Below are 23,229 nucleotides of genomic sequence, written 5' to 3'. Positions count from 1 at the left end.
GTCACACAACACTTCTCACATTTCCCTGGCAGGGGATTAGACCCTTGGCTACATCTAACAGCAAGGCAGACTTGGAAATATGTGAGTAACCATGTGCCCAGCTGCACATCTATTACCACAAAAGAAAACAAGAATGGATTTTGGTAGACGACTGGCAGTCTTAGCCACATTACCCATCATAGAACTCATTTTGTAGAGGAGATAAGTAAGGCTGAGAAAACTTGCCTTAAGTCACATAACCAGTAAATGCAGAACTAGAATTTGAACTTCCAGTTCTTACTACTGCACTGTCCATAAGGTAGACTCTTCTTGCTCTTTCATGTATATAGTTATCCATCTTTACAATTCCAGCTCTTAAAATAGCATCTCCAACCGTTAGCAACATACATGGTAGTTTGCTAACCCCTGCTCTGTCAGTTGCCTGGTTCCCTGCAAAGATGCTGCTTCCTCTTTTACTCCCAACCATGACTTTATCTTCTATTCTCTAGGGGAGGAAGTATTGAAGCAATGATTGAGGTGATTGCCCAAGGTCTAGCACCTAGAAAAAGAGGTCTACAGAGTAACATACAGCTGGAAGGGTTGTTACCTGACAACTAAGGGAGAAATCAAGAGCAAACTGAGATCGGAAGCAGAGACAAAAAATGTGTGTTACTTAAGGAAGCAGGGAAAATGCATACATGGAGAATGGATGGCCACTAAAGCCAATGTAAAGAGAGACTGAATGGAAAAATTGAGGCTGTAGTACAGATTGGGTGAATTTAGGTCATTACAGATTTAATCTCTGTCAGAGCATTCCTCTTTATTAAAAAGCATTATTTACTAATTTGAATTAGCAACACAGTCTCAAAAAGAACAAAAAGGACACAAAGGAAAAAAAAAACCCTCTCTTTCCCATCCTATGCCCTGGGCACCCAATTCCTCCCCACCAAGGGACTGAGTATTATCAATTTCTGGAATATCCTCCTGGATGTGTTTTGTGTGTATACAAGCAAATACATACATATCTAGTATAAATATTCTTTCTCTCCATTTTTGTTACCCAATTTTCTGCACCTTAATTTTCTTTTACTTACTTGGAGATCTTTCAGTGTGTGGACATAAAGAGTATCCTCATTTTTCATGGCTGCTTCATGTTCCATTATATGGATTTGTCATATTTTATTTAATTAATCTCTTACTGATAGATATTTGGATTGTTTCCAGTCTTTTGCTATTACAAATAATGCTGCAGTATATAACCTTATGAACTTGTCATTACCTGTATCTGTGAATAAATCTATAGGATAAATTCCTAGAATTGGCTTTGACTCATCAAAACATATTTATACTCATAATTTTGAAGGATATTTCCATATAACCCTTCACAAGGTTGTAGCTTTATTCTCCCACCAGTCACGTGTGAGAGCACTGTCTCCTTACTCTTACCAACACAACTTGTTAATATTTTTTATCTTACCAATCTAATACATGAAAAATGGATGTCATGTCAATTTAATTTCTATTTCTCTTATTATGAAGCTGGCTATCCTTTAATATATTTAGGAAATATTTGTGTTCCCTTTTTTATGGACTTTCTATTTGTACATTTTTTTGTTGGGCTGTTGGTCTTTTTCTTATTGATTTGTAGAAGCTTTTTACATAGAAGGAAAATTAGTCCTTGTCTAGGAAATGAGTTGCAAATGTTTCCCCTCTTTCTAATTGTCTCTTGACTTTGCTAATGATGGGTTTTGCATTGCAGAAAAGCATTCCTTTTATTCACTTTGGAGCATGTCATTTAATTGGGAGGAGGGGCTCCTTAAATAAACCAGACTTTACCACACAGATAGAAAAGGAGTATGAACTTGAGAGAACGTCACTCTTAAAAGTTTCCTCTCCTGCTTGATTCCATCCTTAATTACTCTCTAATAATGATATTTTCACAGAACTCACCCCATTGAGTAAAATTAAGATAACTTAACTATGACTTTCAGCAGTAGCAGTACAAAGGAAGCCAAATTTCCTGCCCTTTGGCTTCCTAGCTAAATCAGGGAGGAAAATAACGTTCTGAAAATCCCCAGAGAATGTTGTTGACACGTCAGCTTTCATTCTTTCTGAATCTACTTCCTCCACACAATTCAGTTATAAAAGTCCTTCCTAAGTAGTTATTCAATGAATGGGACTCAGCTGGAGAATGGGCTTGTGGATAGGTTATCAGATAGATGGGGAAAGAAAATAAAGAAAAAGGGTAAATGAGTAACAGGAGACAGTGCACTGTAAGTGAGGGGCATTTCATAAGAGGAATGAAATTGCACCTGCCACGGGCAGGCAAACAGATTTCCCCACACAAGGGAGGGTGGAGCACTTCTCAGAAGGCCAGACACCAGTCTCAGCAGTGAATTTCAGGACCCCAGAGACTGACAATAGAGGCAATCTGAGGGAGGAGTGATACCCCTTTTCAAGGTTTAGGAAGGAATGTAAGCAACATTTCTTTAATGTCACCAAGCAGATGTGCTGAGGCAGCTTTGGAGAAGATTCTGGTTCCTTTGCCTTTCTCAGCCTGATCCATGGCAGTTACTGAAAACCCCCAACCTTCTGTCTTAGCTGGTCAGCGTCTGAGTGAATTCTGACTCTGCTTTGCTGGACATTTCCCACCCCACTGATGAGTGAGCAGTCTGAAACTCTGCAGTTGTACTGCTGCCTCTCTCTACATTTCCCCTTCTTCCAGGCCTTCCCTTTCTTGCTACCTTAAAGCACAATGCTGTGCAGCACTTGGCAGGGCAGCCCTTTCCAGGGCTGAGCTTCTGCCTAGCTTCCTGACTCCTGTTCCGGTGCCTGCTCTCACTGGAGCATTGCTCTGAACTTTAGCCTCTTTGGCAAGGGCAATGACAGCCCAGTTGGACCTCAGCCACCATCCTGTTACTCTCAGCAACTGGCCAGCATCCTGTTTCAACCCGGGGAGTTCTCACCCATGATCCTCCACCACCCCCTCTTTCTGACCCTGACCATCAACAGAATAAGTGTTTCCAAGATCCAGGGCTCCGTTTTGCCCCTCCTGTGCTCCCCTCCCTCCACTAGATGTGACCTCATAGACATCTGTATCAGCCGGATGAAGCCCAGATTCACCACTCACAAATACCAAATTAATCCACTTTATACAATAAGTGCACATTTATTAACTTATGTAACAAGAATTCCAGAGATGGGAAGATTCCAGGTTTGACTAATTCCGTGTCTCAAGGTGCCATTAAGGTCCTAGAGTCTCTCATCTTTCTGTTCTGCCATTCCTACCATGTTACCTACTTCTTTCGCAAGATGGACGTAACAGCTCTGAGAAATCAATGGCAGACTAGAATCAGCAACCCTGGGATCCCAAGAACCAATTGTTAAATTTTCCAATGAGTTGTTGAGCTATTGGTAACTTAAAATTGTCCATTATGAAATAATTTATACAACAGAAATGGAAATAAGCAAATGCCACAAATCAGGGCTTTTTTTTTTTGGAGAGTGAGTTATAACAGCAGGTTAACACTGTATCACATCCTCACACAAAAATATCTCGGAACAGAAAGGGTCTGTTTCTCAAAATGTCTTTTTTGAAGAGCAGAGAAACTTCTGGAAACCTTACAGAAAGATTCCCCCTCTCCCATCTTCTTGGCCTGATTGTGTCATGTGCCCATGTTTCAACCAAAGATTGGCAAATGGGTAGGGTTATGATGACTCCTCTGAAGCATACTGAGCACCTGATACCTGAAAATCAGAATTCTCTTAGCTAGAAATAAGGTGAGAGATGGCCTTTGGGTGAGCAAACAGCAGGGTTTGTCACATACACACACATACCATCTACTCAGCTGATTGAGAGCTTATCTCTCTGCCCTGGCCCACCGTGCCATTGCTCACAGGTATACAGGACATATGGGTTATGAAAGCTGAGATATTTGCAAGACTATCTCACTAGAAGAGTAAAAGACAACAACAGAAATCACAGGAAGGACAATTTTTCCTAGGTCCTCAGCCTGCAATTTACCCAAGTGGTACAAAAAAACCTATCTTCTGTTGAGCACTATCAAATGAACAAAAATTATCCTGTGTTTCCACTCAATAATGCTTTTTCTATAAGGAAATTCACATTCCAAAAGGAGTAAATAGCCAGGGAGAAAATTTTTCCCCTGTTTACGTGTTGGCATGCAATTTAAATTGATTCAGTTAAGCAGTTCACTCAAAATTAACTTTTCTCAATTCAGGTTTAACCTAATACTGCTTTTCTCTTCACCTTGAGGAGACTGTAAGTTTGAACTTACTTTAATCTTTCTTTTTTGGAGTCTGTCCCTCCAAATGCTTGTCCAAGGTTGCAAAACTTTCAATGATATTGTGAAGAGTCAGACTCCATGCTGTCTGTCTTCACTGTGGCTTTCATTGCCCCCAGGAAGGGGCCTCAAGAACTCTGATAATTTCAGGAAAGTGTCTAAATTGCCCTTCTCTGCATCCTATCCAATTTCTTGTGCCTTTTCCCTTCCATTAATGAAAACAGAAATAGAAACCTTCTGACCACATATGCCTATGTTTGTCATGAAGAATTAGGCTTAGACATATTAAACTTTTATACAGGCCTCTGTAGGGTATAAAAAGAAGTACAGAACTCAGTCCTTCATTTCAAAGAGCTGACAGTCTGGTTGGAGATACTTACAAGAAGCATAGGAGCACTATGAAAAAAAAAGCTGTAGACATTTGGGAAAAGGAGAAATCATTTCTGAGGGAGTGGTTAGAAATTTTGTTTTCTTTATAATATTTTATTAATATATTATATTTTAATGTGTTTTCTTTATTAATATTAATACTTTTAAATGAATATTTTCATAATATTTTATTATGAAGTTTTCAAACACACAGAAAAGTCGAAAGAAGCATACAACAAACACCACATCTCCGTCAGTCAGATTTAACAACTCTTAATATTCTGCCGTGTTATCTATCTACCTAAATACTTTGCTATACTTTTTAAAGGAAGTTGCAGTTACAGCAATTCACTCTAAATACATCAGCATACTCCTCTTAAAAATTAGGACATTTGCCTAAAAACTACAGTACCTTTTCATATCTAAGAATATCGATAATTCTCTAATCTCATCTGAAATTCAGTCAATATTAAAATTATCCCAATTTTCCCCAAATATATCATAGTTGTTTTTACAAACCAGGTTCATACATTACGTTTGATAATTATGTCTCCTTAGCTTATTTTAATCTATAAGAGTTTTCCTCCATTTTTTTTTTTTAATGATATGGACCTTGAAGACATGAGAATAACTCTCCTGTAAATGGTCCCAAGTTCTGAATTTGTCTGATTGTTATCTCAAATTGTTGTTTAACTTTTTTTTCTGATTTTGGTGTCCTGTTAAAGGCCCGATTAGATTTAAGCGGAATCAGTCAAAGTCCTGACTGGAAGCAGATGGTATATTCAAAGGTTTTAACTGAAGGGAGTTAAGTGAAGGGACTATTCATAGACGTGTGGGCAGACTAGGGAACACAGGGGTAGGAAAGGGCTCAGGAAATATAACCCTGGGCTGGAAGCAGCCTGGCAGAGAGATGTTACTGGAGCATGGCTGGGCCACAGATGTAAAAGGAACACAGCCACCACCAAAACACACCCAGGTGGAGAGTGAGGTGGTAGGGAATAAATACCCTAAATGTCGCTCCTTCACCCTTCAAATCTCTTCCAGAACCTCCACTGGTCAAATCTAATTAGAAGCCAAAACAGGAGGGAGCCTGGGTGACACATTGTGTGGAGGGACATCTCCAGGGGCACAGAGCAGGATGGAGAAAGGCACCAAATGGATTTATAAGGGCAAATAGAGAATGGCCAACACACAACCTAAACATTTTTGGCTAGAATGGTTCATAAGTCATACTGTGAATTTCAAATTGTATCATAAGAGGGAAAACAAATTTTATCTTTTCTCACTATTAGCAAAGCTAAGCTTTACCAGTTGGTTAAAGTGATGACAGCTGGATCTCACCACTGAGATGTAAAGGTGTGTTTTCATCTTTACAACAAGCAAGTAATCTAAGGAGAGACCCTTCGGCACCATTAGAATGTTTTTTGCCCCAACAAATTTTCGCATAATCATTGCCACATCCATTGAATCAGTTATTTCATTGGGATTGCAAAGTGTTGATTTTTCTAATTCTTTTATTGTATATTTGATTGAACAAGGTGAAATTTTGTAGATTAAAAAGAGCTGAATATCAACAATTTCATAGGGTTCAAATGAAAACATTTATTACCTAACATTCTTTGGGGAGGAAGTCTTTCTCTCCTCAACCAGGGAAAACCTACAATTCCTCCTAAAAAGACAAGGTAAGTGTTTACTTCCTTTCCTTTATCTACAATTGTCAGTCACCCCCAAATGAATAATAACGTGCTGCTACTCCAATTCTCCCTCCTCCCCTTCCTCCTCCTCTTCCTCTCTTCCTCCTCCTCCTTTTCTATCTATTTTTTTCTTTTTAATGCCAAATTGTCCCAAATTTAGCCCGTGGGGGCTCCTTCAAACTGACTCCTTAATAGACCCCTCGTTAGTCATGGAGGATTTCCTTTCTTTCTGGAACTGTGGAATATCCTAGTCTCACTCAGGCTAAGGTATGTTTCCCTGCCCCAGATTCTCAAAGAGCCTTGGCTCAATTTGGTGGAAATGATATTTAGTGCAACATCTGTGCACTAGGTGTGCTTGTTGCTACTGAGGCATCATTGTTTCTTGGCTCTTACAGTGGACAAAGCCCATACCTATACACACACATACATACATACCTTAAATCAGGAGTTCATATCAACACCTCAAGTTTAACATTATTGGCTAGTCAGGAATAGTTATGAGGAGCAAAGATTTGAGCTGGCCTTGAAAGGTATGTATAATATCTTTTTTTAAAAATAACTTTCCTGTAATAAAACTGTTTCCAATGGAAAACAAAACTAAAAAAATAAGAAAAGAAAGAGAATAGATTTACCAATAATCTCACCCTTTTAATACAACCATTTTCAACATTTTTATATAAGTTCTTGGTGGTTAGGATTTATAGATAGGCGACAAGGGGAAATTCCAAAGAGGATAGTGCAGGTCCGAAGGTATGTGTAGGACTTGAAATAGAAAGTTTATGTGGAACATTGTTCATCTTTAGGCCTCTATCAACATCATACTTTCTGGGTGCATAACCTTTCCCCTATTTCTGCCTGTCAAAATCATTCAGAACGCAGCTCAGTAGCTTTCCCTGATTCCCCCACCAAGTGTAGCCTTGCTCTACCTATAGTGCATTTGTGGACCTAATACTATTTTTAACCTGGTATCTTTTAGAGGTATTTGTGTAGCTGTGCTATCTCCCTAACTAGTTAGTAAGCTCCTCGAAGCCAGGCATTATATCTGGTTGTCTTTGTATTCTCAAAGCTCTTTGCATGGTAGCTCACATGTAAGAGGGTTTTAGTAAACATTTGCTACATTTCGTTGTTGAGCATCCTAAAATGAGTCAGCAAGTGTGTGCTACATTGTGCAGACCCCTATAACTGTTCTTTTCCCAGGTTAGAGATACCTTTCCTTTCCCAAGACAATCTTTCACCCTAGTTATTTACTTTTGAAACCTAGGGCTTAGGTTATTTCTAATTGTGATATATACTCAAGGTTACTTATTACAGTCCTTTCAGTTGCCTAGTAATGCTTCAATTTACTTTTAAGGCTGCTTCTAATTTTCAAACAACAATTTTAAACACCTTTAAAGAGAATATATTAGTTTTTAAACAGATATGTAAAGTGTTCCATATTATATGTAAAAATGTCATGAGATTGAGAGGTGTGAAATATGCTCTAGTGCTTCATAAAGGAAGTGATTGGATTGCCTTCTTAGTAGGCTGTAAAGGAAAAGATAACCTGCTGATACTGTTTAAACTCACTGTGATAGAGGCAGATGGGTACATTTTTGTAAGAGACGTGGAGGTCCCTTTCAGCTCTCTGATTTTAATTGAGCTATATAAATTTACACAGTCCCACCTGCCTCATGACTAAACTAAATTAATTTGGCTCTAAATCTCATTATTGGCAAATAGTAATTTTGGTAATATTTGACAACAAAGAAATCCACTGGCCTCTGTTTTCTGATCTGTAAGATGAGAAACTTGAATTGATTAATCTCCATGGTCATGAGGCACTATAACTCCATAAATCTTTTGAGCATCTACTATAGTTCAGGTACATGCTTTCTATGATATTGACTGAGAATAATTTTTGATTCCTAAATCTTCCTAATAGCTGGTAGATTTTCTAAAGAACAAATTTAGCTCTATTGACTGCCTTTAGATTTCTAACAGAAGTATCATAGCTGGGGAAAAGGAAAAGGACAGACAGACATATTGAAAGACCACTGGACATGGATTTGAATCCCAGCTCTACTACTTACAAGCTGTATAACCTTGGGCAATTTACTTACCCTCAGTATTTGCATCTAAAATTAAATAACAGCTACCATGTCACGTCCATTAAAATGGCTATTATCACAAATGCGGAAAATAACAAGTGTTGGGGAGGATATTGAAAAACTGGAACTCTTATGCACTATTGGTGGGAATGTAAAATGGAACATCACTGTGGAAAACAGTATGACATTTCCTCAAAAAATTGAAAACAGAATTAGCATATGACCTAGCAATTCCATTTCTGGGTACATACTCAAACTGAAAACAGGGTTACAATGAGGTGTGTGAACACCTTTATTTATAGCAGCATTGTTCACAACAGCTAAAACATGAAAGCTACCCAAGTGTCCATCATTGGATGGATAAGCAAATGTGGTATGCACATACAATGGAACAGTATTCTGCCTTTAAAAAGAAGGAAATTCTGACATGTGTTATGACATGGGTGAAACTCCAGGTTATGCTAAATAAACCAGTCATGGAAAGGTAAGTACTATATAATTCCTCTTAAATGAGGTGCTTAAAGTTGTCAAGATCTTAGAGTCAGAAAGTAAAATAGTGGAGGAAGGTAGAGCTCAGTGGTAGAGCATATGCTTAGCATACACGAGGTCCTGGTTTCAATCCCCAGTACCACCATCAAAACAAACAAACAAACAAACAAACAAATGTAATTACCTCCTCCCACTCCAAAAAAAATACTTGGACAAAAAAAATTCTTAAAAAAAAAAAGTGAAATGGTGGTTGCTAGAGGCTGAGGGAAAGTGGGGAATGAGGAGTTATTGTTTAACTTGGTACAGAGTTTCAGTTTTTTAAGATAAAATAAATTCTGGAGATGGATGGTGGCAACAGTTGCATAATATGAATGAACTTATTACTGCTAAACTGTACACTTAAAATGGCTATGGTAGTAAATTTTATATTATGCATAATTTTTAATTGGGAAAAAAATGACATAACATCTTCTATCTTGTTGTATTGTTATGAGAATCAAATTAGATAACATAGATGAAAGCCCCTGATATGCCATCTGGTACTTTGTGGGTGATGAATAAATGTTTATTGACGTGCCTGTTTGTATAATTTGGGTAGAAAGAGATGGTTGGAATTCCAGGTCAGACTGCCCATTGTGCTAATCAAAGTTCCTGGTTGTCAACATCAGAAATATACTTTGGCTAGCTCAAGTAAAAAAAAAAATTACTAAAAGGATATGGGGGAAGTTCACAAAATCAAAGGGAAGGCTGGACGACCATGCCGAGCAGAGGACAAAAGACCACTTCAGAGTCTTTGTAGCAGGGATATTGCAGAAGTCTAGGCAGTGTTGCCACTGGAATAAGTGAGCTCCAGCTGTTTTCAGTCTCCTTGTCACACTGATCAAGACTTGGGTTCCAGGGGGAAGTACCCATTTAGGTTCGCTCAGGTCTTACACCCTCCTCTTGGTTGGGGGTAATCAGAGCATCTTAGTTAACAGTCCCACCAGAATGCAGCCAGTGAGAGAGAAGGCATTCCCCAAAAGGAAAATATTAATGTCATTGCTAAAGATGATGAATAGACATAGGACTGAGTGAAATAAAAAATGAAAAATAAAGATTTCCACCAATCCCCAGCACTTTTGCATTTTAGGGAAGTAGGACGTGTTTGGGACAGGAAAGGGCTGCATGGAAGAACTTCAAGAACTCCCCAGATGACCCAGTGCTTCATGTACAAACGCTGTCATTAGAGTACTGGACATGCAGCCAACCTTTCCCCCTAGTCTGGGAGGTCCTGCCCAGAACTAACAGTTGTGTTCTGGTTGTGCTGCTGTGTAGCCCGTCTCTCTCTTTGATCAAATCTTGAAACACAAGCTTTCATCTTCTCCTAATTCCATTTGTCATTAAATCCTGTACCTTGTTGGGGCCTGAAACTCAAGTCTGCCTGTGTGGAATTTCTGGCTACCAACCTCAGTTAGCCTCTGGATCTTTGACCTTAATATTTTCCTTTTGGTACTGCAGTTTAATTTAATGGGGGTGTTATGTCTGTTACTTACCTCTCTATGCCTCATTTTCCTTCTATGTAAAATGAAACCTGAAAAGAGGTGAGGAGAGTAGGTGACCAATTTGTAAGGAAGTGGGTGCTGAAAAGTTGAGGAGGATAAAGCCTTTTGGACTAAGTAATTTATGCTTCCAGGGAGAAATAACGAAACATTTTCACACTACTATTTACTTCTGAGTCTAATACAATCTAACAAAATGCATCCAAGAGCTTATTATGAGACAAAAATCACCCCCAAAAACCTTTTCATAAAGACTACAGCATGGACTGGGACAGTACCATAAACCAGTGAGGAACTGACAAGTAGCCAAGAATCTGGTTTCTAGTTCAGCTTGCCACAGATGAGCTAGGTTGCCATGGAATATTTACTTACCTCTTCGAGCTTGCATTTTTCTCCCTGTAAAGTTAGGGGACTGAATCAGATCTGGCCTCTAAATCTCTCCCTGCTTTTACATTCTATGTTTCCAAACAAGGTATAGCCAGACTCTCAATAAAAACTAAAAAGAAAAGTTAAAGCAAGATGAGGGGATAGAGAGTGACCAGGAAGATGCCATAGTCATGGAAGATCTTTCCAGGGAGGTGACATCTGCAGAGACTGAAGGAAATGAGAGAGTCAACGTGTGGATATCTAGGGAGAGAGAGGTCTAGGCAAGATCTTTCTTTTTCAGTGATGGTGCCCAGTTTTGTGCACAGTGTGACAAGAACTCTCATTCCCCATCAATTTCCCCTCCCTGTTGAGAGGGAACCATGAAGAGATCATGCCAGCCCAGGACAAGTTGCAAGGGAGCTGGATGAGGCACATCTTGGACTGAGTACCCAAGACACAGGGTACAGTCTGGAAGTCATGCTTCAGAGGGTGGTGATGGTCCAGTTCAACTGAGCAAATCCAGAACAGATCATCAATTTAAAGGAATCTTGTCCTAGAATGATGTTCTTTAAACTCAGAGTAATGACCCATTGGAGAGTTATTACATCAATTTAATGGGTAATGATGAACTTATTTTAAAAATTAAATTAGAAGAGAATGAACTTACTACAGTACATCACATAGAAGAAGGGAAAGTAATTGTTCTGTAGAACTTTTGTTTCAGTTATATGAATACATGTATTGAATCACTTTGTAAAATTTACTTCTCACTGTGGATCATGGTCATAAAAATTTGCAAGCCAGCAGCCTAGAGAAATTCCAGATATGGAGTACAGATGCCAGTGGTAGGTTTTCATTCAAAGATTTATGTGGGTGGACCACGTTTATTTAAAGGGGCCAGAGCAGACCTTAAAAACACTGTTGATGGGAAAATAAATGCAAACAACCTTTATGGAAACATTTTACCAATATATCCCAATATTCTTAAGAAGAATAAATATTTCCATTTTCACAAATCTATCCTGAAGTGATAACCCCAAATACACAGTTTTATGCACTGAGATTTTTATCACATTATTTATGAAAGTGGAAAATTGGAAACCCCTAAATGTTCAACTTTAGAGGAGTGGATAAATTATTATACACCCTGCATCAGATCTCTTAAATTGACCTAGAAGGAATGAGGACCTCACGAAAAAAGAAAAACAAAACAAAATAAAAAGATGTAAATTATGACTGAACGCCTGCTCAGAGGTTACTGTGGGTTCACTTTCCCATCCACTGGCTACCTCACTCCTTGGTCATCTGTTCCCCTGACCTCCTTGCAGGTTTATGAAAGGGTGTCTTGGCCCCATTTGTCAATCTACCCTGTTGATTTTGGAACTCTAGTTTTTGGACTCTCTGTTCATCTTAGACTTGGCGCTTCTTAAAGTAACCAATTCTAGAATATCTTTATTAGTTTGTACCCTGTCCTTACTGCCTCTTTTCTCCTTCCTTCTCCCTAATGGACATGTCTTCCCACTGAACGCCTGCCTCTCACTGAGACCTCACTTATTAGAAAAAAAGTTCATGAAAATGTGATATATCCGTATAGGGGAATATTGTTCAGCCACTAAAATTTATTTTCGTAAATAATTTTAACAACATGGAGAAATGTTTATAATATCATTGTGTCTGGGTCAAATGCCAAGACCTAGGCCTAAAGGGACACCAAGGGTTTAAGGAGAAGTGGTCGGGTCTTACTCAGCTCTCTACACTAGTAAGCAATGTGTGAAAGCAAAGAGGGAGGAACTAGTTTCTGAGTATAATAGAGTCACTCTTATTAGTTGTAGGAATATGGCCAAAGTTATATAAATAATACAGAGCACAGACTTGGGAGCTTTTTAAGGAAATTAGTCCTCTAAGTGTAGAGCTTCTTTGAATTTCTGATACACTAGAAGACAAAGAGCAGAAGCAGAAATGAAAGACCTCTGCTTGCTCGCCTTCTCCAGCAAGAGGCCACTCTTCCTACCCATCATTCTTTATTACCACCCCCCCCCCCGACAAAGGGTACAGACAGCTTTGGACCTGAAATGTTGGGTAAGCATTATTTTTAAACTAAAAGAAAACACATGCCCCCCAGGGTATGAGAATAACAAGTGAATGAAGCTGATCAAGTGTAAGAAAAATGAGAGTGGCGGGGACTGGGATAGATGAAATATGTGGGCCCGGCCCTGCAACAGAGGCAGCTGCTTCTCAGCTCCCGTCAGCTGCTGCCCTGCAGGAATGTGGGCCCAGGGTTGTTGGATCTCGATGATATTTTCAGCATCAAGAGATGCTAGAAATCGAGGTTTTTATATGAAAAACATTTAAAAACAATGTGTAGATTAATTAAAACATGTCTGAAGGCCTAACGCATACTACACCAAAATGTGAACAGCTGCTGTCTTTGAGTGATGGTATTTGTGGTCATTTTTAATTTTCATTTTTCCATTTGACTATGTGTTCCAGGCTCTTAGCCATAAACATGATATTACTTTTATAATCAGAGAAAAAATCGTTACTTGTTAAATTTTTAAAAATTAATTACTAAACAGAGCATTAAAACAACACTCAAACAACAAATGCTACGGGAATTTTCTCTGAGTGGATGTTTACATAAGACTAAAATTTTATCATGTTTTCCTTCTCAAGTTTGCAATATATCAAGAAGAATTTCAGCCTAAGCATAGCAGCATACCAAGCCTCAGGATTATTGATTCTAGGTTTATGGTCATTATCTTTAGCTATTGTTCCCAGATTAAGATTTATGAAAACAAATTTTTTGTTCTGTAATATTATCATCATTTCTATTTGATTAAGTATTTAGCCCAGATTCTCTAATATTCGAGTCTTCCTCATTCTGACTAGACATTGGGAAAAAAGAGCAGGTAATGCTTCCTTCAGAGTAATTATAGGGTAGTCTACTACATAGGGTGGTTACAAGTTTTGAATGAGTTAAAATTGGTAAAGCACTTAGGTGGGTGTCTGGTACAAAGCAGGCATGAATTGAGTATTAGCCATCATTGTTATTATGACTGCTACTAGCATTGTCGTTGTTGTTATTGTTGTTGTTGTTGTTGTTGTTGTTGCTATTCAGAAAGCAGCAGTAAAGAATGACCATTTCTCACTAGGGAGTAGAAGAGATGTGAGAAGGAGAGAAAAAGAAAGAGAGATATGGGAATGGAAGAATAGAAAAAGATAGAAAAGGCACTTCTGATTTGCTGTTTCTTAACTTGGAAGACAAAAAAGGAGGAACTGGAAGAATTGAGACTGACAAGTCTGAGGAGTCAGAGTAAGGGCGGTAGGCCTGGGGTGAGGACATACAGCTGGTGGGATCCAGCAAAGTCCCATGTATCTACTAGACCTCGATTTCTCTAACTGAAGGTGACACCCATTATGGGTCATGAAATTAATTTAGTATGTGACAATCTATGTTTTATTAATGAAAGAATGGATAGAGCAGAATATAGTAGTGCAGTAAGTGAAGACAAGTATTGCTTATTGAAAATTTGTTTTTTCCTTCATGTGGATGTATGTGTGTGTAGGGGACAGTCATGGCAGTCAACATTTTTGAAAGTCTTTTTCTAGACCAAGGTGAAGCACTGGCTTCCCTCTGCATTGTGACCCTTCTTTAAAAGAGGAGAAGAAAGTGTGTGTGTGTGTGTGTGTGTGTATGTATGTATGCATACGCATGCATGAGCACATATCTATCAATTACCCTGAAAGAATTTCAGAAATGGAACTGTTTAAGAGAATTGAAGATATCTCCACCCAAATGGAATGCCCTAGATATAAAGATATTTATTCCAATGGTAAACTTTTAAAAAACAACTAGTGTTTATTGGGACCTTACTGAACTACAGGCACTGGGCTAAGTACCCCACATTTAATCCTCTCAGTAACACTATGAGATGAGAACAAGCACCAGCAATACAGGAAACCCCTGGGGTCAAGAAATTACAGATTTGCAATCTACAAATATCAGATAACCCTCCTTCCTGTCTCCTCTCCTCTCCTCTCCTCTCTCTCTCTCTCTTTCTCCCAGTTTCACATCTTAGGAAAGAAAAAGAATGGTGAAAGACAAGGAAAAAGAAAAACCATGGAAATAAAACAGATGGGGAAAGAGGAGAGGAGGAGGAAGGAAGGTGATAAAGGGAAAAGGAGGAGAGTATTGAACATGATTGATGCCGTACCATACACCTCTAAGAAATTATCATTTTGAATGTAAAACCTTCCATGAAGCTCTTTAAGGGGACTCAATCTTTAACGGGTTGAGAAGGGCCCAGGAGGGTGGTGTGCCCAAAGCAAGTCCTGCTCCCCCATTCTGCTCAAGGCCGACCTTGGCTGCAAACATCCATCAGATTGGGCATGACAACCAGCTTCCAATGGGCTGCTTCTATGAAACCAGTATCGAGGTATTGATATTAGCATCTTGTGCAGAGGTAGCCTAGAGTCGTGCATTTTCTCCTCTCAAAGGAGCCCTCTTATATCTATTTGATTTCTGTGATGCATGCCAGCGGGCTTTGGCTCAATGTTAATGATTTTGTTCCTTTTGAATTCCTGTGAGATTTTATTCCTTTTGGTTTCCAGAAGTTATGTGCCACTGTGATTTCAGCCTGGGCACACTTTTGCTGTGAAAAGGAAACTATGGGGAAGACTTGTGTATCCTCTACCTGACGCTGCTACCAGATCCAGATGCTGCTATTAAGACTTCCTGTCAGAGAATGCAAGGGGGAGATTCAGTTTCCAGGGCCCTAGTCATGTGGCTTTACTGTCTGATAAACTGAGAACTCTAAGCTGTGTGCTATTCATACAAACTCTCTACCTGGAAAAGACCCCTTCTGGCTCGAGCCAAGTGAACTAACCATGGCTGGATAGACAAAAATGTTGTGGTTGGTGACCTGGCTCACTTCTTAGCCATTACATGACAAACCACCACTTGATAAACAACTTCATTGTTAGATCTACTTCACCAGCATTTTTGTCAAAGCTGTCGTTTCAATGTTTTGAACTAGGGTTTTGTTTGCTGGCTGCCCCCTCCCCTCCTCCAACACACACAAAGATACACACACCCTTCCTTCATTGAAGTAACAGGCTGGGGTAGGAAAATATCTGCTTGAACTGATAATGAAGTTATCAAAATTTCTAGTTTATCAAGAAAAACTAGATTTCAGGCAATATTACCTATACTAGCCCAGAAACTCGATTTTCAATCTTCCTGACCCCAAAGAAATCGCAGAAGTATCCCCTTTTGCTTTTGTATCCTCCACCTGGGACCCAGATTTTATCTGTGTCAATGACACTCTAAATATAGGATCTTTTAGTGACTCAAGTCATGCAGAGGCACAAGAAAACTTCAGGCTGGGGCACCAAACCCTCATTCCTGATCCAATCCTTGAAAGCACTCCAAAGCATCTCAAAATATAATGAGGGCAGTAGCAGAAAAAAAAAGGTCCTCAAATCAAAATTAATTTTGATCTATTTTAATTAAATGCCTTTTAGCACTTTGTGGAGATAGATGAAGATTTTGTTACAAAATCAAAAAGCAAGTGATTCTCTAATCTCGTTTTGTTGCCAAGTTCCAGCTGACCTACTTTTAAGTTGCCCTGCAAAGTCTGGTCTCCGCCCACTTCCCTCCTTCCTGTCCACCGCTCCTCCTGACCTCTGTGCCTCATCTCCCTTCTGGTTCTTCTGGGTCTTTCACAGACTTCTTCTCCTCCTACTCTTGTCCTTGGGAGGGTCCCAAGGCTGGCCTTAACATTCCCTTCTTCCCTCAACCTGAGGATGAGACACCTTATCTTCATGGCTTCTCCTGTGTTCCTTCAAAGGGAAATGCTCAGATCTCTAGACAGAATCTCTCACCAACTCTCCAGTTCCCTAAATCCAGGGTGACCACTGTCCCCCTTTGCTGGGACAGTCCCTAAATTTATGTCTGTCATTCCAGCTTGATTTTTACTGGTGCCCACTTTGACACTCAGAAAGTTCTCAGACAATATATTATTTAGTCACCCTACTTAAGACTAAGGATTTTCCCCTGAATATTTACATGATCCAACATTTCATCACTCTACTCCTTCTCTTTCTGGACCTTCTTTCCCTGCATTCCCACTACTGTCGGTGGTTTCTGCTGCTCTTCCACTCCTCAGAGTCTAGAAGCCTTAGTGCCTTGCTAACCATCCCTCCCCCAATGCCCCTTCCCCACATCTCATCTTCCCCACACACAGAACTGCAGCAAGAGCCAAGGTCAGAGGAATGGACACAACTCCTAACTACATCACTCACCAGCTTTGTGCTCTTGGCTACCTCCTATCTTTGTGCCCGATATGATGTTGTCATTTATAAAACAATAAGGACAATACTTTCTGACAGGGTCCTTGCAAGAAGTAAAGGAGGCTGCTTCTGAGGGGGCACCTGCCACTGTGCCTAATACAACAAATCTGATGGCTTTTTATTGATGCACTCATTCTATATGTATTTATTGAGCACCTGCTGTATGCCAGGCACTATTCTAGGTCCTGTGGATGCATCCATGAGCAAGATAGTCAAAGATATCTGCCCTCGTAGAGCTAGCATCCTCGTGGAGAAATTAAACAAAGAACAAATAAGGAACTCATGTCACATGGTGATAGGGAAGGAAAAGCCAAGCAGAGTAAGGCAGATGGAAAGTGCCAAGATGAACAAAGAGGGGTTACTGTTTTCAGAGGGGTGGTCCAAGAAGACGTCACTAATAAGGTAACGTTTGAGCAGAGACCAAAAGGAGGTGAGGGAATTAGCTCTGCAGTATTTAGGGGAAGAACAGGCACAGGCAGGTTCCCTGGGGTAGGACCAGGTCTGATGTGTTTGAGGACCAGCAAGGATGACAGCTTTGTGGAGTGGAGAGAACAACTAGGCACCTAGTAGGGGTGAAGCCAGAGGTAACGGGGTGAAGCCAGAGGTAACGGGAGCCCAATGGTACAGTCCTCATAGATCCCAGTGAGGAGTTGAACTTGTCTCCTGAGCGAGGCTGGAGCTTTTGGAGAGTGTGTGCAAAGGTGCAACTGTCTTGAGGTAAGGCTGCAGGAGGCAAGGCTGGAAGCAGGGAGCGGTTAGGAACGGGCTGCAGTAATCCAAGCAAGAGATGATGATGGCCTGGACCAGGATGGCAGCAGTAGAGGTGGTGAGAAATGGACCGTTCCTTTGAAGTCGCTCAGATTTCCCACAGCATTTTTGACTCACAGCCACAGCCCTGGCCCTGGCCTTCATCACCTAACGCCTGAATTATTGCAATAGCCCCTCATGGGTCCTCACCGAACTTCCTACCCCTGTTTCTCCTTCTCTCAGGAAAAACAGCTGTGCCCTAGCTGTTATGTGCCAAATCCAAACTCCTCCCCACAGTCTCAAGACCTTCCACACCAGGTTCTACATATCCAGCGTTCTTTCCTACCATATAAAGCAGCCCCAACTAGTGCTCCACAAATTCAGTAACAACTTAGACAGTAACTGGCTTCCTAGATGACCAAGAGATTTGCTACTCAATGTGCAATTCAAAACTAATAGGAAATCTCACAGAACTCAAATGTAGGAAGAACAGCAAGGCCTGTGGGTGATTGGAACAGAGAAGGACCAAAAAATTTACTTTCTCCATCTTTCTGTCCCTGTCCCAGTCCCTCTCCATGAGACCTATCCCCAGATTTCCTCCTTTCACTGTGCTTTCACATGATCCATTATGGGTTTCACAAAATGCTACCTTCAACCTCCAAATACCTTCATGGTGACCGTCAAGGTCCTCCATCACTGTCAGTTAACTGGACTTTCCATATTCTAATTCTAAATGTCCAGCAAGAGAATCTAACAGGCCTACTGTGTTAGGTTTCTACTCCTGGTCCAAACAGCTATGACTGGAGAGTGGGGAAAGGATGCACAGGGTCATGTTGAATGGTATGTAGGGCTGAAAGAGACCACCCTTCCTGAGGCCAAACTCAAATATGTGAGATGGCGTCTTCTGTGGAATATAATGTGATACATGCTACAATAGTTGCTCAAGAATACAGACACAGCTCAAATTCACATGTTGCAGACTTCATCAGTTAATTAAGTTTAAAAGAATGAGGGATTCTAGGAATCCCTTGACACAACTTTCACATTTGACCTCAGTGGAAACCAAAGCCCAAGAATCCTTAAGGGAGAGCCCAGGGTAGACCCTATATTCTCTAACTTTTTTCTTACAGTGCTTTCTATCTCATGCCCAGCATTTACCAAACCAGCACCCTTTAAAGACATACCTTTGACCTATGGGTACCCAAAGATGGTCTATACATCATCATGTGGGTTTGTTCTTTTTAGTATAATTTCAGTACCAACTAAAGCACTTTCACACATATCACCTATTTAGTCCTCGTAACTATCAGGAGAAGAGTCGTTAAACCTATTTTGTAGATGATAAACTGAGACTCAAAGAAGTCAAGAGACTTGCCTATATTTAATAGCTAATACTGGGCAGGGCTGGGTTTAAACCCCATCTATCTGACTCTAAACCTTGGCTCTCTCTGCTGTGCCATGCTACCTCCAGTCTCCAGAAATCAGCTAGGTGTCAATCATAAAAAGGGGATTGGAAAAGCAAAATGACAGGTTCAAAGAGTCAAGGAATTAGCATGTATAGAGAAGCGGGGTGCTCAAACCATGGACACAACATCCTTCATCCCTGACAATCAAGGCTTCTAGCACTTTCCTCCCTCAGCATTCATGTCTCTACTAGCCCAGCAGCAGGAATGACAGGAGCATTATCCAATGCAGAGAGCAATCCTAACTGTGTGGAAGGGAAAGCTGTTTCTCACTTGATTGTTTTGCAGCAATGATTCTTTATCAAAGGCATCACCACTGCCTTTGATATGGACACTATCATCATCAGCCCTTTTGGAGTCAGTCTGGAACCCATGTAGAATTTGTTTAGCCTGGTGAAATTCTTCACAGTTCTCTAAACAACTTCAAATGCTTATGGATAATTTGACCCTGTGCTCCTGGGACCAAAAGGGAGTTAGGGCCTAGCATTTACATCCCAGAGTGGCTCCAAAGGGCAGTGCTTTTAAGAACTGTGCACAAAGCAATTTCTTAAAACATGTATACTTTTACTGCCTATTGACTTACATTTCTTTGCGATGGTAGAGATTTATTATTCTTTAAAATGCAATGCTAGACTCCAAGTCAATTGTATGCCTGGGTTCAAGAAACCCTGATGAGGTCCTCTCAACAACACAATTAAGGATAGGGTGACTAACCTTCTGGTTTGCCCAGGACTGAAAGTGTCCTACGGATTTGGGACATTCCATTTTAAAATCAGAAAGTTCCCTGGCAAACATAGGTCAAGCTGGTCACCCTAATCTAGAAATTTGAAAAAAGGCCAATCTTTTGTCTTACTAAACTACAAGAGGTGTCTGTGGAGCCAAACATCTTGGCAATGCAAGATGCTAATTATCCTTTGATGTCTTTAAACATCATATTTTTAGAGGGGTGCAGAAAACCCAAAGTATAAATGTGTGACAGTAAATACACTAGATCAAACAGTGATTCTTAATACCTCCAAATGCAGATGAAATACATCAAGCAAATGAAGAGCAAAACTGACACAGGTGACAATGATTCATTTCAATATGTAAAGGCCCAGCAGGGACTTCTATATAAAAGCGAATCTTTAGCAGTCAGCTCTGTAGTCTTTGATTCATTGTGATGAATCAAAATGTGCTGATTTCACTCTTCTAATGGTGGGGGACAGAGGTGCTTCAGTCCCATGGTCCTTGTTCAGAGTCTTACCTCTGCCTCTGTCCAGCAGCGTTAGAACAGGCAGCCCAATGTGCACATTAATTAAATCTTCAATAGGGGCCAAATAGAGAGGGAGCCTGTTGAGAGGCCAAATTACTTTAATCTTTCTGGAGAATATGAAGAGTTAAAGCTTTACTAATCTAGCCTCTAAAAAAATATCCTTCAAGTCTCAGCCCTGCAGTGCTAATTGATTGATGTCATTTATAAGTAATCTAATAATGTTGAATAATTTATTTTCAAGTGGGAGATGTTGAAAATATAGAGCCATACTAATCTGTCTTCTGAAGAATATTTTTGTGATTGCCATATATGATTTCAGGTCAGGATCGAGTTTTGTTTTGTTTTGTTTTGTGTTTTAAACAATCTTCAGAGACTTCATTTTAGTGCTTATGATAAAGTGAATTTAGGAAATGAGTAATTTTGAGTCGGTGGATGAGGCTGGATTATAATTTCATCATTCCACAAATGCATGCCAGTCACAGTGCTAGGTGGCAGGAGGTGTAGTGGAAGACAGAAAAACGGCGCTTGCCTTCCCCCATGATGTTCTAACCTAGTGGGAAGCCTGACAGTAAACAAGTAAACAAATACACAAAATAACTTCATGCTGTGATTAGTAAAAATTAATATAAACTTACTTTCAGTTTTCATATCACTCTATCTATAGCTCTCTGAACCATTCACAACAGCCTATGAAACCTCTATGTCATATATTATTCAACAAGAGCATTTTTTCTCAATTCAGTCTTTGTTAGTTCCTGCTTCATTAAAAAAAAAAAATCTGCATGAAGAATGATTTAACATTACATCATAATTTTCCCACCAGAGGAACTACATTATCCACCTTAGGCTATTAAAAATTCTTTATTACTTTTTTATTGCTTTATTCAATATTTTAAAAGCTCTGGAGACAATTTACAACATCAAAATGCCAGGCCTTACAAATAAGCCAGAAATGCAGTTCCTCTCCACTTGTGGGGCCTCCTTTCCTTGCTAACAAGATTAACACCTGTTCTTTCTGGTTCCTAGAACAAATAGCAGAAAAAAGGGGAAAATCTGTTTTCCACCTCTATAAGTATAACCAGTGTTGCACACGGGAGAAGGGACATGGAAGATAAAGCTGCATTGTGGATACAGGATGGCCCAGTTGGCTTTCATAGAGAGGACAGTCTTAGAATGGCCACCCCTCCCCTCCCTAGCCTCCATACATCCCCTCTCCTTCCCCACAGTAGCAGCTCTCCTCCCATCTTCCCTAAGAGCCTTCTCCTCCAGCAAAGCTTAATCTTCAAACAGGACACAAACTTACTCATACAAATGTGTCTGATTGATGACAGTAAGGATATTACCATTTTAATAAGGATAAAGTTCTTTAAGAAATGAAACTCTGAGAACAAGGTCTAACACTGGGGAGTGGCCGAGGTTAGTGTATATTGGGCCAGCCCTAGAGATCTTGCCCCTACATTTGAAGTCGCCTGGTCTAAAAACCAGCTGGCACATAGGGCACTGGTTGCTTCCAGTGCAAATCTCATTGACTCACTCCATGGTCATGATATATTATCAAGTAATGCTGTTTTCAATATATTATAGAGTACACCCAGAAAAGCTACTCAACTTAAAAAAAAATCACTGTAGGTACACTCAGTCCATCTTGGATTATCTTGTTTAATAGGTTTTCAATGTTCTGAAATGTCTCCATCTATTGTATTGTTATTCAGATTTCTGTATGCTGACATTTGTCTCTCCCTCTAAGGCAGAGACTTTTTTCTAAATTGGTGTATGGTGTGGGAGAGTATAGCTCAAGTGGTAGAGCTCATGCTTAGGATACACAGGGTCCTGGGTTCAATTCCCAGTACCTCCTCTTCAAATTAAATAAGTAAACCTAACTATCTTCCCCTCAAAAAAAAAAATAAATAAATAAATTGGCACTTGGAGAATATTGATGGATAACCTTTTGACTATTAAGTATAAATTAATCTTCCCAGGACTCATCACAAATGTCATTTTATTCTGAATGCCTTTAATGTTTTATTATGAATAATAACAGCAATTATGTTTACTGGGTATTTGCCGCATACCAGGTGCTCTTCCTTACATCATTGCTCATGCTCACAACAGCCTCCACACTATTATTATCCCTCATTCTGTAGCTGAAGAACTCACTGAAGGTCACACAACTGCAGAGGAACTCTCCTACATTTGTCTGCCTCTTTTTTGAAAGACCTGAAGAAAGTCTGTCAAGGTTTTGCTCCTGCACAGGTTAGAGACAATAAGGCAGGAAAGATACTATGTCCTGGTGATTACACAGGACACAGTAGGGTACAAGGTTAATAGACAGGCAACTTTTAAAATCTCTGTGTTTTCTGGGGGATATTTATGTGTCTGGAGGTGAGTCAAGAATGAAACAGCCAATTGAAGAGTGTAAGAACTATAATCAACGCTATGGGACTCAGCAGAAATGGCTCAGAGGAAAGAGAGTTCCAATTTAGACTCGCCCTTTCCAAAGTAGGCAATAATAGAGCAACAACCTGACGGGCAACCACAGGTTTAAAGCATGTGATGTCAGGACCTACCCTCCCTGGCAAATCCAACC

At 39.9% G+C, this 23,229-nt stretch overlaps 1 long non-coding RNA gene across 1 annotated transcript in view; it reads left to right on the top strand.

Moving 5' to 3' along the window:
* LOC116156390 (uncharacterized) overlaps positions 1 to 23,229 on the top strand; it is a 188,383-nt gene that overhangs the window by 62,654 nt on the left and 102,500 nt on the right. The window lies entirely within an intron of this gene.

Source organism: Camelus dromedarius, chromosome 11 (genome assembly GCF_036321535.1).
Source record: "Camelus dromedarius isolate mCamDro1 chromosome 11, mCamDro1.pat, whole genome shotgun sequence".
NCBI lineage: Eukaryota > Metazoa > Chordata > Mammalia > Artiodactyla > Camelidae > Camelus > Camelus dromedarius.
The sequence above is the reverse complement of the archived record's forward strand: the minus strand, read 5'-3'. Positions and strand labels throughout refer to the sequence as shown.